We start from the raw sequence: 19,899 nt of genomic DNA, 5'->3' as shown, positions 1-19,899 counted from the left end.
AGGAAAGGCAGAGAGAGTATAAAAACAAACAAACAAAACAAGTCCTGATTCTACAATTGGATCCATGTGGGTGGACATCTGTGGCTGGAGCTTCATTGTAGCATCAGGGCCTATTTGGAATAAACAAAATACATAGTGGTGGGGCAGGCTACATCTAGTGGAGGTAGGGGTTTGCCCATTGTTTGAGAAGCCCTGCAAAACTCACTCATTGCTCTGCTACATGTGTAAAATAAGGTCACTCCAAGCTGCTTGCAGTAAAATGCAGACAGTACCCTACATCATCAAATATCCTTTCTTATCTCTGGGCAGCGTTCTGCCCTGGGATCTGTGCAGAGTCCCAGCTAATTTCAATGGGAGCTGCACATGTGCTTTAGAGGGTAGAATTGGCTTTATTTCCCATGGATCAGTAATTAAAAGTTTTACTTTTTGGAGTAGAGAGGTGACCCCAAAATCTGAAACTAATGGAAACAAATTCATATAATTACAAAGCCTCCTGTTTCATACTTCCTGACAGGTCTTAATGCCAGCCAGGATGTACTTTACATAGATTACCAGATTTCTTTCAGGGCCAAATCCTGCTCTCAGAGCATAGCACAAGCAACCAGATATGAACTGGAACTTCTACAGTCGATCATTTGGTTTCCCCCAGGCTACAGAGTAGCATTGAGCCCCTCTGTCCTATTACTCATCCTCAGAGCTGCAGCACTTCTCCATCTTTGAGCCACTGGGCAGAAACACAGATCTGTCACCTCCTTCTGCACAGCCAAGCCATAAATCACCTGATTCTGCTGTGCCCAAGATGGGAAAGAGGCAGGACCTGCCCCAAAAAACAAGTAGTGATCTACTATGAAAAGCAGAATTAAGAATGGGCATTGATATGTTGCTGGATGAATTCTAATGCACCATATGTGTTGTCCGAATAATGAGCCAAGCAATCATGAATGATTACAGTTGGTCCAGAAAGAAGATGTTATGAGCAATCAATACTCAATTTATAGTGTTCCAACTCCAATCCAGATAGCATAAGTAAAATACATAATAAATATAAATAAATGCATTTAGATGTAGTTAATAGTGCAACTTAATATCCCATGTAAGTACAATATTATATAGCCTTATATTGCTCTTACCGTGAGGAGTAATTTATAGGTAAAGAAACAGAGCTTAAAACTAAGAGACTGTGTTTTTAAATAATCTACCTGAAAAGCATACTTACTTACCTTTTCTTCTCCTGCTATGCGTGCACTGAGTTGGTCCAGGGAGTTCTATGAGGTAAGAAATTCCTGTCCAACAAAAGTTCCTTTTCTAAAAAAATGAACATAATGGAAAAGGCGAATAACTTACCAGGCAGCTGAAAAAGGAGCTGACTGTGTAGAGAATTTCACACCTAATGGCTTTTGGTCAGTAAAGTATATAAACAAAATGTAATTTTCTATGCAATTACAAAGGTCACACAAAATACTATGTTTTAGAAAACCACTCAAAGACTATATTGCTCACTAAGTCCTTAATTCTGAAAACACTTCCTAGCATGAGTAACTTTACCTACCTTACATAAGTAAAGTTACTCTGGTGTGTAAGTGTTTGTGGGATTGGGGCCTAAGAGACAGTTTTCTTTTTGAAAAAGTTTGTATAACAGTAACAGGAAGATAAATTACTTTGAATGGTAGCAATTAGAGAAATGAGGAGTGTGATGAATTTACCATGTGGAAAACATCTTATATTGTTTATAGTCATTAAACTTAGCTTTAATGACACTACACTGATTTTCAGAAAGAAACAGTTTATTTGATGAATAGAAACAAGCTGATCAACAGTAAGTACTTCCCATACACATGATAATAATGTTATGATCTCTAAATACCTTGGTACTTCACACTTTTACTGGACATTAAATTACAATGACTGTCTAATACATGCCCACTGGTAATTTCTAAGGATTCCTTAGTTTCATATCAATGTCCTTAACCACATATCAATATCACAATCCAGAACATGCCACTCACTTGAGAAAATTATTACATGAAGCACTATCAAATGAGGGGTTAAGGTAAATAGAGAATACTGACCCATTGTTGTAGAACATCACATTCCAACATCACTCTACACAAAAAAACAAAAAAACAACCCTCCCCCCACACACATTGCAGATATAGTTTGTGTCAACACATCTGAGGTCTTTTCATAAACACTGTTGAAAAAGAAATTTAAACCCACTTTCAAATGAAAGTCAATGTGCAGTTACGTGCATACTAGATACACAAAATTAATTAAATACAAAATTCATACTGTACATTTAAATGAAAGAAAGAATGTGCAGTACAAGCCTGATTCCACACTAAAATAATAATTATCTTAAATGTTAGCCAAAAGTTGGTTTAATTGGTTACATTTGGAAGGGGGGGGGGGGAAACTACCAAACATTGCTGAAATAAAATATTTTCCCAACATCACAGTGTTTATTGTAAACCCCGAGATTCTATTTCAGTATATGAAAAGATTTTTCTCCAAACATCATAGATATCACATGAAATGAAAAAAACAAAATGTTAGACAATTTCTTTTTCTTTCGGGACTAACTCATAGCCCCTGATAAAAGTTTAGGTCAATACTCTTACAATATGAATGGAGCAAAAAGTGCTCCTAAAATAATGTCTGTGACAAAATTGGCACATACATATAAATATCTAACTATACAGTTTTGTTTTTATGACCCTATTTTCCCCTAGTTTATTTCCTACTTCAAGTATTCAGTTGCAGAGTTAAGGTAAAGACCTGATTGTAAGAGACACAGAAGGTTGTCCCTTACTGTGACAACAAGTTCTTCACAAGAAACTAGTTCTGTTGTCTGAGTTTGCAAGTGCAACATTTGTCATATGTGCTAAATAAACTCCAAGAGCTTTGCTGTTTTGAAAACAAAGATCTAAAATTCCATTGATAGTTAAAGGACAAACTTTTTAAACATGAATGAATTTGGATCACTTATGCTATCCTAATTCCATACATTTTATTCTATTTACTGAGATGAAACATCAAGAAGGACTCCTGCTTGACTTAGTTGCTCTTTATTTGTACCAAAAATGATGGTACAACTAAATAAGATACTGTTTTCTACACAACAATCATTTTAAAGGGGTTAATATAGGTATGGCTCACACAGGATGTTACTTCAGGGATAATTGCACCAATGATTTAAAAAAATAACATTTTTCTAAATTCAGTGCAAGACTTTTGGAATAACCACATTAGAATCCTTTTTTTACAGCAGCAAAGAAAAAACTACTAAGAATTAAGGCCACCCATGCTTAAATTCATTGTTTGTCCTTTAATAATGCAAATATTCAATTGCCACTCACGTCAGTATAGAAGTACTTCTTCCACTGACAAAAAGAGAGATGCATCAGTAAAACAGCTGAACATTTGCATGTTTGCCAGACTGACTGAAAATGGTTATGAAGTTGTAAGGATCCTCTCTCTGAGGAAGTGGTAGAGATTTAACTCTCATTTGTGTCTCATCACTCCATTAGAAAGACTTCAGATTTTTCTTTTTCCTGGCATGTGCTTTAAATTATTCATCTTTACTTGAAATTCTTTGTTGATACAGACAGCTTTTCATTTCTCCTTACTCACTGATATTTTCTTGTTTAACATTGAAAATTCATTGGGATCCATGATGGAGGCTGTTTGTTCACTATAGAAAACAATGACAAATGGTCCTTCATTTATAGGAGGCCTAACGCATATACTGTATTCACAGCATTCTTATCTTGATATATTTATGAGTCCCAGGTTTTATTAATACATACCTGTATGCATGTGGATGGTAAAAGGTTGATCCACTTCTGTATATGTGTGCATGTATACACATATGTACATTTTCATACCTCAAGCTTTTACCATCCACTAATATATAAATTTGGTATGTAAATTATTGATGATCAATTTAGATGCCCCATGCATTGTCAGAGACACACATCATATTTTCATAAGGCTAATCCTTGCCAACAGCAAGTAGTACCAAAAATTGATTTCATTTCCAACCTGGCCCAGAGCTTAATACTCGTTACACTATCAAAATGTGATTATTTGAGTAACAGTAGATAAGAAAACAGAGGAGGCTTTTACTTAGTTTTTACTTTTCTGAAAAGCCCACTTCTAACTGGGGGTAAGATTAACGCAGACTCCATTATATAACAGTGTACTAATTCCTTGAATGCACTTTAGAAGTGTTACTGTAGAATACGCTAGGCAGAATCAGCAGATGAAGATACTGCACCTAACAGAACCTGAATTACACATTAAAAATCAATACCAATTAATCAGCATTGCTTAAAAGACTCCATTTAACTGAACTTCATTAAATAATAATATTCTGAACACAAGGCCCATTAAAGCTGGAAATGAAGTTCTTATAATTTCTGACTGAGTCCCCTTCATTATCATCCAGAGTATCTGACTTCATAATGACTACAAGAAATAATGGAGAAGACACCAATTTATGCAGCATTTCATCTGTTAACAACCTCAGCATTCATCTTCTGTTTCTATGATCTGCTCCAGGATGTCATGGTTACATTTGGAGATCCACTGCAATAGAGTATCAGTTTAATTCTGCAGTGCTGCATTTTTTCCTCTTCTTTCTCCAGCTCCTCTGATAACTGTAACAACACAATAAACCATTCCAATTATTAAAATGCTTGACAAGTACAAATAGTCCCAATTCTTACCCAGTCAAGGCTCTCACGCAAGTGAGAAGAAATTTTGCTTAAATAGAGAGTGAGTTAGAACTTAAAGATGTCCAGATTTGAACCTATTATATTTATAGAATGCCAGTCATCCTAGTACCTAGGCCCATGTTTATTTCTTCTATTGTTTATTTGTACAGCAAGATCTGAAAGACTGGGGCTGCTTTTAAATTTCAAAGATGTGAGAAACCACTGGATATTGTGATTTTTTTTACATGTTAAACATATTTACATTTCTTATGCAAATGGGCAGGATCTTAGGAGTGGAAGTGGTGCAGTTGCTGACAAACCTAAAGGTCTTTATTTTGAAAGAAGGCAAGATCCTTTCATTTGCCTGCAAGTAGAAAAGCAATTACTATTTGAAATAAGAGCCTGGTGCTGCTGCCCCCCGCCTCCCCCCCAAGAGGTGCTGAGGGCCCTTAATTCCCAATGAATTCCATGGCAGGTCAGGGTATTCCGTACCTCTCAGGACCTTCCAGAATTGAGAGTACTGAAAACAACAGAACATTTTACCAGTATATTTTAAAGTAAGTCCATTTCAATTTGCTAGAAAGTAGATTGAGGTATTTTAGAAATGCAAATCTCAGATTTATAGAAGGTTAAAATATACAAATGTTCACTATGACCATTTTTGTCCTGTAACCACTTACCCACAAGAATTGTACTTACTAGTATGAGTAGTGCTATTGAAGTCAATGGGATTTCTCAAAATAATAAGCACTATGGGCCGGAGTCACAACCCTAGGAAGTTAGTGGAAAGACTCCTACTGCCTTCCATGGGCTTTGGATCAGGCACAAAATCTGGTAGTAAGTATATGCAGGGTCAGGCCCAACTCATTGTAATTGCAACAGAACTCAAGTAACAATAAAATGCCTAACAGCCTTGAATACAGTGCAGTCAAACAGTCTTATTCAGTACATGTGTACGTCAGAAAGTGGGAGTGGGGAGAGAGAACCAAACAATTATCCTGCAGTGCATGTGCACATTAATTTATTGAGTTTGTGAATAAAAAAGGACAAATGCATTTACCTACTAGGATTCTCAATTGTTGGTCTCACTTTCACGTAACTGACAAGTTTCCCTAATGTTCGTTTAAAAATGACATAAAATATATTATTACATTCAACAAATCATCTTTCTGGTCTTGATACTGTTAAAAGACTATGATGAAGTTGTTTTGTAAATAGAATTATTTGGCTAAAATGGCGTTTTATTTTTAAAAGCTAACACTTTATCAGTGTGGTTATTCTGAAAGTGCAGCTCCACACGGCTTAAGTGCTGTGGACAAACAAACATGCAAATAATTTGAAATCTGTATTTACAGGTACATATCTGTGTGGTGGCTGCGTATATTTATAGTCAGATGAACTATCAATCTTCCTACAAGAACTTCTTACAATTCTTTTGGTTAAAACACTTAGGGCCTGATCCAAAGCCCATCCAAGTCCTAGGAAAGATTCCCACTGACTTAAACGGGCTTTGGATCAGGCCATTGAATAGGAAAAAAATGACTTCTGCAGAGCTGGAAAGCAAGGGAGTTCCTAAAGTAGATCATGTTACTAGTTCTGGCACATAAAATCTTTGCAAACTTTTTATGAAAACTGTAAGTCAGAGCACGTGTTACATTTTGTGAACTGTGCATAGTTCCCATTCTTTTGTGTACTGAGGATTTTATAATCATCCAAAGAGATATATAGATACAGGAAACACCCATGGAAATTAATTAGAAGTGTACATTCCTGCAAGTATTAGAACAAAAAATGTCTACACCATTTTTTTAACAGGTTGGGAAATGAATAAAACAACCACAATGACTGTTTTATCACAATCTTCTATATACCTTGATATTTTACAAGCTAAAGCACCTTTGCAATTAACACTCATTTATGCTGTTAAACGTAAAGAATTCAGATCAAACAATGCTAGTCTGAGGAAAAGCAATCAAAGGCAAAATACAATCTCTCTGAAGTCCATTTTCCTACTTTTCATTTAGGGTTTGATGTACAATAACAGAACTCCTGGATAAAACTCCACCCACTTAATCAACCAATCCATTCTTCAGGAAACTAGATTATTGAAAGTACACCACACATGGGAAATGCACAAAATTTTTCAAATAAGTCAAATAAATATATAAAAGGATATTGCTGTCGAACGCCTACTAGGTCTGAGTAAATATAATTTATATTTGTGTTTCTTCAATGCAGTACACAGCCTACACTGAAAAAAATATAAACCTAAGATTTGGCTAGATATATTGGACCTGATATTCAGAAGTGCTGAATACCCAGAACTCTGAATGATGGCAATGGGAGCTACAAGTGCTCAGCACCTCAGAATGTCAGTTAGATATCACTGAATGAAAATTACACAGGGATCTGAAGATATAAAAAGTGTGATTGCTCACAATGTATTTTCAGAATATTTTTCTTTTGGATAAAGACACCTGCCTGATTACTAGTTTCTGCCTCCAGTCCAGTTCCTTTCAGTGGTTATTTGCAGAGAGGGTAAACACAAAGGGGTTAAAGGGGAAACTGTTTAATAACGGTAGTAAAATGCAAGCTATTTTTGACATCTGGGTTAATGTCCATTATGTTCCATATGCTTTCCAAATGTTTGCAACAAGCACCCTCATACAAAAACAGATACTCATTCACATAGCCTTAAATTGCCCTCTTCTAACCTGTTACACATTGTACCAGCATAAAAGACCAATAACTGATATGGTCATTAGTGAGTGAGAGAGAGAAAATAGCCAGTTATTGTTAGAAAATTGCTATCTAACCAAATGTTGGTACTACAAAGCTATCATTAATCAAAATCCAGTAGGGCCATTTCTGCTCCTTAACAATCTATTAGAAGACATCTGCATTATGACTTAATATCTTTAGAAATGTTGTCAGAATGAATTCCCTGTATTCCTAGTGAAGATTTATTTATTATTATGATCAAAGTACTAACAGATTATGTTAAATAATTTACTTTTCTTGCTCTAAGCAACTAGCCAAAACAGTAATAATTCAAAAATAGGATTAGAGACCATTGATACTAGCAGTTTTAATACTGTGCTATGGAATGCCACATTATAATCTGAATGCAATTGCGATCCAAATGCATTCTTAAGTATTTGTGGTCAACCCCAAACTATGAAATATTGAGATGGGTAATGAAAAATGGCATGGAATTCTATTCCTGATTCTGCCACTGACTCACTATCTGACCTTGGGACCTTTCTATGCCTTAAACCCCCTTATATCGGAAGGTAATTAACACAGAACTACCTCACAAGGAGTTGTAAGGCTTAATACCTTTAATGTGCTTTGAGATTCTTGGATGGGTGCTAAATATTATTATTTTTCAGTCTCTGTATTTGATTAAAACTATATATCATAATAAAAGATTACTTTCATATACTGAATTACGAGTAAAAAGTGAGTCTGTGGTTTGTTCAGATACTTGTAACTGTCAATATTAGCATGTATTACAGAATAGGTGATTCCCAAGGTCTTCAGTGACAAGTACCATGTGGGCATAACTGAAAAACTGCAGTTGGATTCAGCTAAGAATCTGCTCACGACTTCAGGGCAATCCTGCATTTTAGATCAATGAGAATCTTGAGGACTGTTTTTCCCCTTCCTCTAAAGTGCAGATGCAAACATAGTCAAAATTTAGAAACTTGAAATTCAACACTCAGGACAACATTGGGTGCTTTTGTATGCAAATCTAATAGAAATGTGCTCCACTATAATTTTTCTTATATTAATACATTATTGAACACAATAGGCTACCTACAATTTGAACTCCTCTGTCACTGCAACCTGAGGACTTGTATTGCTCCTGTAATTTTTTGACTGCCAAATTCTTGGGAGGGGACAGTCAAATCCACAAAGAAGATTTTAAATCAATAAAGATCTGCCTGTTTCTAAATGAGTATAGCATTCTGTCAAACACTGCTATATGGATTTAAAAGTCTGTAGCAAAGAGGGCCAAACCAGGAGAAATAATTAAAATATAATTTTTTATCCAACCTGAAATAGAAAACTTGCAATACTGAGATGCCAAAGACACCTAAGACACTTGCTGAGTTAAGTGAAAAGGTAAAATCTTGTTTGAATTTATAGCATTCCTTCAGTGTCCCTCTAGGAGTTTGGCTTTATGCCAGTGTTCCTTGTTAAAAATTTGTTAAACGTGTTTGGCATTAATGCAAACACAAAGTACTCATTTGTTACCAATTCTATTGGAATGCATTCATTTAAGGCAATGAAGTAGTTACCAGAAAAGAAAAAATGTTCATTAAGTACATTTTAAAAATACAATGATGTATGCAGTGCATAACTATGGCGCCCCAATGGCTATATAAATATCTGACAGAATAACCACAAGTTGTGTTTGGTTTGAAATTGGACTCTTTTAAACATAACTGATAGAACAAAAACAGGTTTTGTTTGTTGTCAAAACTGATGTTAGTTTTTCTTGTTTAGAACTAGTTACAATAACCAAAGTTTTAGCATACAATTTCTTACATCTCAAATCAAGAAAACATACAGGTTAAAATAATGCAGAAGGAAGTCTCTTGCATCAAATTGTAAACTGAGCACTGCATATTCTATCCAGAAAACAAAACACCCTGCTTTCAGGAGAGCAAATTTTAGTCATTCTTAAAAATGCCACGTAGAGGAAATGACACCTGTTAGTTTTGCTATTGTCTGACAACATTTGGGTACATGTAGGCAAAATGGGCACCGTTTAGTCATAGTACAGCAAGAATAAAACAAACATCCCAAACCCTGTTTAAACAATTTAAATCTTAATAACTTACCCTCTTCTTCATGGTAACATTAAATATTCCTGAATAATGATAATTTCTTTATGAGAGACCATTTTGAAGTTTGTTTCTCAGACTTTAGAGACTATCATTAAATTGTTAGAACAGAATCATTCTTCCTCTTACTATACATTGCTTTACAGATTATTTACAGTAAATCTTAAAATAGTAGAAGTATGAGATAAACTATGCTTTTTGAAGATTCCAAATAAAAGTAGATAGAGTGAAGTAAGACGATGCAGGTATAAATATTTAGTGATTCGCAATAATCTTCTATAAAACCAATACTTTTAAAAAAAGGACTTTGTTCATTTTCTGGAAGGGTAATTCAGAAATGATCACATTTTGTTATTTATGTTTTAAATTCTTTACACAATAAAGTTAATCTGCACAAAAAGATCTAGAGCTGGTGGAATTCCTGCATAGATCTGGTGAATTTTCCAGATTTCTATAATGCCAGAATTGTCAAACTACCCTAACAGCTTTCTTTGACAGGATTGTGGATGGAGGGAAGTGGGAGATGTGGTACATCTTGACTTTAGTTAGGCTTTTGATACTGTCTCGCATGAGTTTCTCACAAACAAACTAGGGACATACAGCCTAGATGGATCTACTGTAAAGTGGTTGCATAACTGGTTGGAAAATTGTTTCCAGAGAATAGTTATCAGTGATTCACAGTCAAGCTGGAAGGGCATAGCAAGTGAGGTCCCGCAGGGACCAGTTCTGGGTCCAGTTCTGTTCAATATCTTCATCAATGATTTAGATAATGGCATAGACAGTACACTTATAAAGTTTGTGGCCAATACCAAGCTGGGAGGGGTTGCAAGTGCTTTGGAGGATAGGATTAAAATTCAAAACGATCTGTACAAACTGGAGAAATGGTCTGGAGTAAATAGGAAGAAATTCAATAAGGACAAATGCAAAGTACTCCACTTAGGAAGGAACAATCAGTTGCACACATACAAAATGGGAAATGATTGCTTAGGAAGGAGTACTGCGGAAAGGGATCTGGGAGTCGTAGTGGATCACAAGCTAAATATGAATCAAATACGTTTAGTTTGGAGACGAGAAGACTGAGGGGAGACATGATAACTGTTTTCAAGTATATAAAAGGTTGTTACAAAGAGGAGGGAGAAAAATTGTTCTCTATAGCCTCTGAGGGTAGGACAAGAAGCAATGGGCTTAAATTGCAGCCAGGGTGGTTTAGGTTGGACATTAAGAAAAACTTCCTGTCAAGGTAGTTAAGCACTGGAATAAATTGCCTAGGGAGATTGCAGAATCTCCGTCATTAGAGATTTTTAAGAGCAGGTTAGACAAACACCTGTCATGGATGGTCTAGATAATACTTAGTCCTGCCTTGATGCAGGGGACTGGACAAGAATTTCTCTTGAGGTCCAGTCTTATGATTCTATTTTATGAATTGCTAACCTGAGTTACGAACAACAGCAGATACCATAGGAATGAATAAAATCAAATTGTTCCAAATCATCTGGGCAATGAGAGTCCTTGAAAACTACTGTACCATTATATGATAGAACTAGATGAAGTTTGTGAGCCTTGAGACTATTTAGACAAGGATGCTTTCTCTACTAGGAATGTTTATAAATCAAAGTTAGGACACTGATGTTACTAGATAGATTTTTTTAAAAGATACTTTTTTATAAAAACAAGTCTAGTGCAAAAACAATGCTAATCAGAACTGTGCCAAAATTTAAAACATATTCTTCAGTGTGTAATTTCCACACTGAAATAAAAAGGAGATCACAGGAACTCCACTGAGAATCACTTCAAAATATGTTCTCACAGGGCCTGAATCAAAGTTTACTGAAGTCAATGGACAAACTGCCTTTGATGTCAATGGGCTTCGGATCAGGCTCAGAGAGGGCAGAAAGGAGTAGTCACTAGGGCAAAAAGCTATTTGTCAGGATGCTAATGTCTCCCCCACGGCGCAGAGTTTGAAACAGGACATTTGCTAACATTTTAAATGAGCAGAAATATTGAGTCATGAAGTGGCTCAAACGACAAGAGTTCCCAACATGATGCGAAAAACTGGCAATAGTAGAGATCACCTAATGAAATTTGATGGAGCCTTTTTCATCCTTGCTGATGTGGAATGCCATTTATTCTCCTGCTAGGGACTAATTAGAGACCTTGTCTGAAGATCAAGGTTTTGCAATCTCTGCTTCTTAATAACATGGTTTGCCCGTCCGCCACCTGGGACAAGGCAAGGTACTCTCTTTTACTCCCAAACAGCAGGCACTGCCTTAGGCCTGTGCATGTGCAGGCAGGAAACTGTTCTGGCACTTTCAGTAATTTAACCACTTCGCTATTGGCGTTCTATAACCATACTCAAAGTCCTGAATAAGCAGTGACCCATCCAACAGGAGTGCACCTATTTAATATAAATTACTATGTGATTGGATATCAGATAGTAAGGGAAAACTTAATATATAATTATGATAATAAATGATGACATCAGAGCTATGTGGTCTATTTATAGATGAAGCGGAGGACACAAATCAACAAACCATTTATTTTGTTTCAGAGTCAGAGACAATTCAAACTTTCAGTGGCTGACAAATTAAGTGGTTAAATAAAAGCTGTGTCAAGCCCCCAATCTAATAAGTCATCTTATTAGGAAGTTGTGATGCCCTGCTTGCCCTGGCTTGTGGCTTGTCTGCTCTTCTGAAAGATCTCCTGCTGGGACCTTTGTGGCATTACATGAGGCAGAGAAGGCTGCTGCAATATATGAGCCTTGATTCTGAGCAGCCAAAACAGCAGGAGAACTAAGCTGCAAAGAATTAAACATGTAACAACTCTACGGCACAGACAGTGATTGAGGTTGGCCCTTTTGCTGTTGACACATTCTGGCCCCTGTAGGTTGTGGTCACTAAGCCCATTAGAGTTGCAGTGTGGCAACAGCTAGTTCAGCAAGTTCAATATGTTTTTGTTTTATTTCTAAACACAGGGCGCAAGCTCGCAGTGATAGCAGAACGAAGTAAGGCAACAGAACCATGCTTTAAACACAGTCGTCATTGTCAGGGATGTGAAATTTGTTTTCAAACTGTTTATTTTTGGCAGATGGAGGTTGGATGTATTTTTGCATTTTGTTAACTGTATTTTAATTTCAACTAACTGCATACTTAAAAAAAAAACAAAAAACCAAAAGCCCTGAGTGATGTTATTTCCTTTTAAAAGAGAAAATTGTCACTAGTTAGAGCAATCTCTTTGTTACTAGGAATTCATGGAAAAAATGAAAACAGATGGCATGAACCCACTAAAATCTCATTTGGGGTCAATCCCATTCACTGACACTCACTATAATTAAATCCACGCTCCTCAGAAGTCTGGCAAAAAGATATGCAAAATACCTCTCATTCAAAAAAAACCCAGAGAACGTGAAATGAGCTCTAAATGCTGAATGCACTTAAACAAATGAGATCTCTATATGATCAAGACAGAGTTAGGGCAAGATTTAAAAGAAAAAAATCCTAAGCAAGTCATTTAAGCTAGGCGATATGTATAACACAAACATTTTAAAATGGTGATCCTCCCTCCACAGGATTAGGCTTTTCGGTGCCCTCTGCGAATGGTGAAAGCTTCTACTCCTTGCCAGGTAGGGTGACTATCAGGGTGTTCCTGGATACTGAGAGGGTTCTCAAAAATGAGTGTTTGATCCCGTTTTTCTAAACTCCTGCAGACCTGTCACCTGAAGGAGCCACTGGCCAGCGCAGATGGTGCAAATGACAGCTGGCTGAGTGTATGTGTCCCTCAAAGAATTCCTTGCCCACCAAACCTGTTGTAAATTGCCAGCCTGCTTTTGGCCCACCTCAAGGCCTCTTGGAGACTGTCTACCCCCACTGCATGAGTCCTCGAGCCTAACATTCCCCATATTTAGACTTAAATCCACAGGGCGGTGGCGAAGGAGGAGGAGGAGAAGGGAGCTGCTTGGCTGAGCAGGAGAAGGAAAATTCTCTCGGTCTATGCATATTTCCCTGACACCCTCATCCCATCCCTGCACAGGTGAGGTGATAGGCTTTACACTTTAAAATATGGTCACTTAACATCATTTAGCTGCTGGTGAATATGCAACCCCATGCAGTATGACTAGTAGATTCTGATCCTACTATTTCATGGGAGTAGCCAGCTACCTTTTCCAGACAGACACAAAGCTGCTGGCAAGAGCAAAGCACATTCTTTGTCAGCTATCACTGAAGAAGGAATAGCTTTCCCTCCCATCCCCCATTTTGTGTTCTTGATAGTTGGTCTGATCTGAGTTAGGACGTAGCTATGGAAATCCATTGGTTGATGGGCTCTGGAATCTCCAGTTTTGTGGGATTTACCTTTTCTGTCACGCCTAGAATTGCGGATAGCAAGCTGGGGATTAGAAGGGAATACTCCCATGTATCTTGGCCTGGCACTGAGAAGTTTGTTCTAGTTTCCCCTGCAAGAGTCAGCTGATAGTTAACAGTGAAAACCGTCTGTAGTTGTGTTTAGCTAACTCAGGTTACCGTGGGTCTCACTGTGCCTTGCTCCTGGAAGCATGTTGGTCACTACATTTTTGTTGTGCTGGAGTGCCTCGTGCTAGTGGTTGGAGACTCAATGCAAAAGGATCATAAGCACAGAGCAGGGATGCAAGGGAGCTAGTTTTGTGCCTGGATCAAGTGTGTGGACAGATGTTAAGATGGAACACAGATTTGAAGTACTTCATGTGTGGGCCCGTTTCTTTCCCCTGAGGAAAAGGCTGGATTCTTGGCTTGGGAGGACATGTCTTCTTGGAAATGCTGGGCACAGAGTGGTGTTCTTGGAGCTGATGGCTCCTGTGAATTGGCAGAGAATTGCTGGGATTATCGTTTTTGGTCTGGTAGCCATTTTGTTATTTGATTTAATGCAAGTACATCGAGCCTGAGATGACATGTACATGCTTTTTCCAATCACACGGGGGGCAAAAGCAAAGTTTGTTTATTTGTAAAGTTTTGTGTAAGCTAATGAGCTTGACAACCTTGTTCCTTGGACATGTATATTCATACTGACAGTTATACCTCTAGTCACACAATGGGCTTGTCTATACAGCACCGGCTAAGCACGCTAGAGAGGAGTGCTCTAACATGTTGAGCGCCAACTGCCCAGTGTAGACCCTGCTGGCATGCTCTGAAAGGTAGCTAATTCACGTTAAGATACAGAGCTATGTTAATGCAAAATAGATACCTTTTAAAACACACCAGCAAGGTCTGTATAGGGCAATTAGAGTGCATCACATTAGTGGACTTTACAAATGCTCTCTGGCACAGTTTGACACACAGTGTAGACAAGCCCTCGTTGTTGGTTTTGGGGTTTTTTTTTGTGATTTAAACAAATTATTAGCACACTGTTTTACTAGTGCATTCTGTTAGCTATTAGTCATGTACTGCTCAAATGGAAGTTTAGAATCTGAAGCCATCACTTGATTGTTGTAGTGTGTTGCAATTAGGGTTGTCAAGTGATTAAAAAATTAATTGCGATTAATCTCATGATAAAAAATGAATCGTGATTAATCGCACTGTTAAACAATAACAGAATACCATTTATTTAAATATTTTTGGATGTTTTCTACATTTTCAAATATACTGATTTCAATTACAACACAGAATACAAAGTGTACGGGGCTCACTTTATATTTATTTTTGATTACAAGTATTTGCAATGTAAAAAAACACAAAATAAATATTATTTTTCAATTCACCTAACACAAGTACTGTAGTGCAATCTCTTTATCATGAAAGTTGAACTTACAAATTTAGAATTATGTATAAAAGTCCCTTGCATTCAAAAATAAAACAATGTAAAATTATAGAGTTTGCAAGCCCGCTCAGTCCTACTTCTTGTTCAGCCAATCGCTCAGACAAACAAGTTTGTTTACATTTGCAGGAGGTAATGCTACCCGCTTCTTGTTCACCTGAAAGTGAACAGGTGTTCTCATGGCACTGTTGTAGCTGGTGTCACACGATATTTATGTGCCAGATGCGCTAAAGATTCATATGTCCCTTCATGCTTCAATCACCATTCCAGGAGACATGTGTCCATGCTGATGATGGGCTCTGCTCGATAACAATCCAAAGCAGTGCGGACTCACACATGTTCTTTTTCATTATCTGAGTCAGATGCCACCAGCAGAAAGTTGATTTTTTTTTAGTGGTTCGGGTTCTGTAGTTTCTTCATCAGAGTGCTGCTCTTTTAAGACTTCTGAAAGCAAGCTCCACACCTCGTCCCTCTCAGATTTTGGAAGGCACTTCAGATTCTTAAACCTTGGGTTGAGTGCTGTAGCTATCTTTAGAAATCTCATATTGGTACCTTCTTTGCGTTTTGTGAAATCTGCAGTGAAAGTATTCTTAAAATGAACAACATGTGCTGGGTCATCATCTGAGAGTGCTATAACAGGAAATATATGGCAGAATGTAGGTGAAACAGAGCAGGGGACAAACAATTCTCCCCCAAGGCGTTTAGTCAGAAATTTAACTAATGCTTATTTTTTTAATGAGTGTCATCAGCATGGAAGCATGTCCTCTTGAACAGTGGCCAAAGCATGAAGGGGCATATAAATGTTTAGCATATCTGGCACATAAATACCTTGTAATGCAGGCTACAAATGTGCCATGAAAATGCTTGTTCTCACTTTCTGGTGACATTGTAAATAAGAAGAGGGCAGCATATCTGCCTTAAATGTAAACAAACTTGTTTGTCTTAGCGATGGACTGAACAAGAAGTAGGACTGAGCGGACTTGTAGGCTCTGAAGTTTTACACTGTTTTGGTTTTGAGTGCAGTTATATAACAAAAATAAATCTACATTTGTAAGTTGCACTTTCAGAACAAAGAGATTGCACTACAGTACTTGTATGAGGTGAACTGAAAATTACTATTTCATTTGTTTATCATTTTTACAATACAAATATTTGTAAGCAAAAATAATATACACTTCAATTTCAACTATAACACAGAATACAATATATATGAAAATGTAGAAAAACATTCAAAATATTTAATACATTTCAACTGGTATTCTATTATTTAACAGTGAAATTAAAACTGTGATTAATCACGATTAATTTTTTTAATTGTGATTAATTTTTGGAGTTAATCATGTGATTTAATTGCAATTAATCAACAGCCCTAGTTGCATTATGTGCTTATTTTATTGCAAGATAAATAATTTTAATTATGAAGCAAATGAAGACACCTTCGAAGTAATTTAGAGATGTATTACATATGGTAAGCCTGTTCTTGCATTAAACAAAATATAGTTTCACCTTCTGCTCCTTCAGACGATTCTTAAATAATATATTTTTGCACATGGCTTATCACAGGAACCTGTTCATTTATGCCTAAAGCTTGATAATTAAAGTGATATCTTATTTTAATTTCTAGAGGAAAGATGCAATTCTTTGAAATGCTAACATGATTTGTTGTTTTGAAGCTGGACCAGCTAGCCGTACTAGCTCTTAGAACTGATAGAACAATACCATGCCGCCTGAACATGAGAAGCTACTTCTTACTTTTCAAATACCAATCCAAACAGCATGCAACAATTTGAAATCTAACCCACGTGGGCTAATTATGCAACACTTAATACTTTAGGCCCCAATGCTATGAGCTGCTCTACTCTTCAGGTCTGCCCATGCAGTTTTCAGTAAAGGATCAGGAAGACTTAAGGCCCAATTCAGGTGAACACTTATGAACACGCTTTAATGTTTTGACTTCAACAGGATTTAAACATGCACTTAAAATTAAAAATATGCTTAAGTACCCTTTCTGAACAGTGATGCTTTCCTGAAGTGGGGCCTTAGAGACGATCTTTCTACGATGGGGCAGTTACAGAGCATGGGTAAGGATATATCATGGAGTCACTGACAAGTCTTTACAAGAAGCATTGATGCAGTAAGGAAGGAAAAAATAAAATAGAGACAACCAATGTTTTTTAACGAGACCTTAAGCCACAATCCTGCAAAGATTTACGGGTGTTCTTAACTTAAAGCATGTGAATAGTCCTACTGAGGTTTACAGGACTATTTGTGTACTTAACAGTAAGCATGTGTAAGAGTGTACAGGATGAGGGCCTTAGACTACAAGTTCTCAAAGGCAGGTAACAAAGTTTGCTATGTGACTGTAAAGCACCATGTAAATTTACAGCACTATATCCATGAATTTCAATGTTTAAATAGTAATACAGTATAACAAAGGGCACTATTAAAAAAGCAAACAATTTCTACTTGGCATGTTACTACACATTTGGTATATTACAAATGAAACTAATCTAAAAACTGCACTTATTTTGGGGTTGTGACCTGACAAATAACAAAAAATAACCAGAACAACCCAACACACAATTGCAATGGTTAGTATTTTTATCCCACAACAACTTCTTTCCCCTCTAGCTCATTTTCTTTTCCCCTGTTGTTCCCCCATTCAAACTGTGGCTGGAGCCTGGAGCTAACCACCCCTATTTTCCCTTTTGTTTCAGTTGTGCTCCTTTCCAAGCACCTTTCTTTTCTCCCCCTTCCCCTTAGTAGTGCTTTTACTGCTGTATCCATCTTGGTTGCCAGCCTATGAAGAGCTCATTTTCTGAGTGGTGACATTGTGACAACTCAGAATTACCATCACCATCTACTTTACTTGCATACTACTATTGATTGGAATGAAGAGAGTCATCATGGAGGTGAGTCACAAAGATATCTTTGAGGTCAGCAGAGCATCAGTTTAAATAAAAGAGTAAGAGAGAGACCTTTATTGTGCATCCACAGGGCACTAAATTTTAAATGGCGAAACATCAGTGGAAGTTAATTCCTGAAGACAAACCTGTGAAATTATAATAGAGATAATACAGCCCACACTTTGTTACTTCTGTTAGCTTCATAGGGACTCCCAGGAAAGTCAATGGGACTTATACTCCTATTTCCCTTGGCTGCTTCTGAATCCCTTTCCCACAGAGACTAATTCTGACACAGGTTACATGAAAGGTTGGTTGATTCAACCAAAGTTCAATGCCTTGTGCATGCTGGTCCCTTTGATTCAGGAAGGGGCAACAAGATTTTATAGTATTAGAATGTTTATCAGCCTTTTCCCCTTGCTCTGAATTGAGCCAGAAACTTACATGCTGAGGACTAGTGTAGGTTAAAAAGCTCTCTCCTCTACCAGCACCCATCTCTGACCTTCCAAGACTGGTTTTTTTTAATACCTAGATGACTGGCCTCTTTCCCCAGCTCTCATATGCAGCAGCCAGGAAATGGCATAACTGAAAGAAAAGATGGCAGGAATCAACAGAGACATTGCTCGAGCATGCAATTCATTTCTGAGGTTATGAGGAGAGATTATGTGGTCTAGAACATAAGGTGTGTGGAAGAAGGCTGCATTGCAGTTGTGGATGGGAAGACATTTTTGGTGCAGATGCTTATCCATTCCAAACCAAACCAACTCCAATCTTGCTGAGGTTCCCCAAAGCTATTTGTGATTTTGGAACAAATCATTATTTGTACTTTACATCCCTAACCACAGCTTATCCATTGCTTTATAGGCAGAAGCATTTCATTGAATCAGGAGTAGCTTCTTAGCAGCAGCTCAATAATCAAAGATAGTGTAGGTAAGTAGCTGTACTTTCAACCGACAGAGTCACAAAATTAGAGAAGGAAAAGAGGTAGCAACAGTCCAGCCCTCTCACTGCCTCCGCAGGATTATTTCCCACAAAATACTTTCTAATGTTTTGTACAGTTTTATTTTAAATGCCTCAAGGGATGGGTCTTACAGTGTTGCAAAGTGACACTATAATCAAAATAAATGGTTTAATAGGGGTTCATAGAAAATTCAGCCAGTTAAAACAGTTAAATTATTTTCCAGGTTAGAAAACCATTTAGGACCTGATCTCTCCCAGGACTGGAAGAGGGGAGAGGAGCAGCAACTCACAACCCAATTGAAACCTCCCTCCCATCCTCCAGCAATGGGAGTGGAGAGGGAAGCCACTCAAGACCAAATTTCCCCTTCTGGCTTCTTGGGGATCTGCCATAGCTAGAGACCAGAGTTGATTATATGTCTATAGGAAAACTTCCCTAATCAGAGTCTTACTTAATTTATTTAACAAGATAAAGAATTGGAATTATTCACAAGGGAACATTTTAATGAAAGTGAGTTTACCTATATTGAGATGAAACAATAATTCTAAATAATATTAAAGCAGTTTGTGCATCATGATTTAGAATATTCAGCTATGCACCAGTGTATATCTTTGTAGAATGCAATTAGCTACTAATGGTGGTTGACACAATCTACATTTGTCAATATTATGACAGTATCAACCTATGTT

The 19,899-nt window shown here is 37.1% G+C and overlaps 1 protein-coding gene across 19 annotated transcripts in view; it reads right to left on the bottom strand.

The window, feature by feature from the left end:
* Positions 1-1,766: 1,766 nt before the first annotated feature.
* ERC2 (ELKS/RAB6-interacting/CAST family member 2) overlaps positions 1,767-19,899 on the bottom strand; it is an 840,901-nt gene continuing 822,768 nt past the window's right edge. For all 19 annotated transcript variants that reach the window (XR_012669214.1, XR_012669216.1, XR_012669218.1 and 16 more), the window contains one exon: positions 1,767-4,658. The gene's annotated coding sequence lies outside the window, so the exon portion shown is untranslated. The remainder of the gene's footprint in view (positions 4,659-19,899) is intronic.

The sequence above is a fragment of the Caretta caretta genome, chromosome 7, assembly GCF_965140235.1.
Source record: "Caretta caretta isolate rCarCar2 chromosome 7, rCarCar1.hap1, whole genome shotgun sequence".
Taxonomy (NCBI): Eukaryota; Metazoa; Chordata; order Testudines; family Cheloniidae; genus Caretta; species Caretta caretta.
This window is presented reverse-complemented; position numbering and strand designations above follow the sequence as displayed.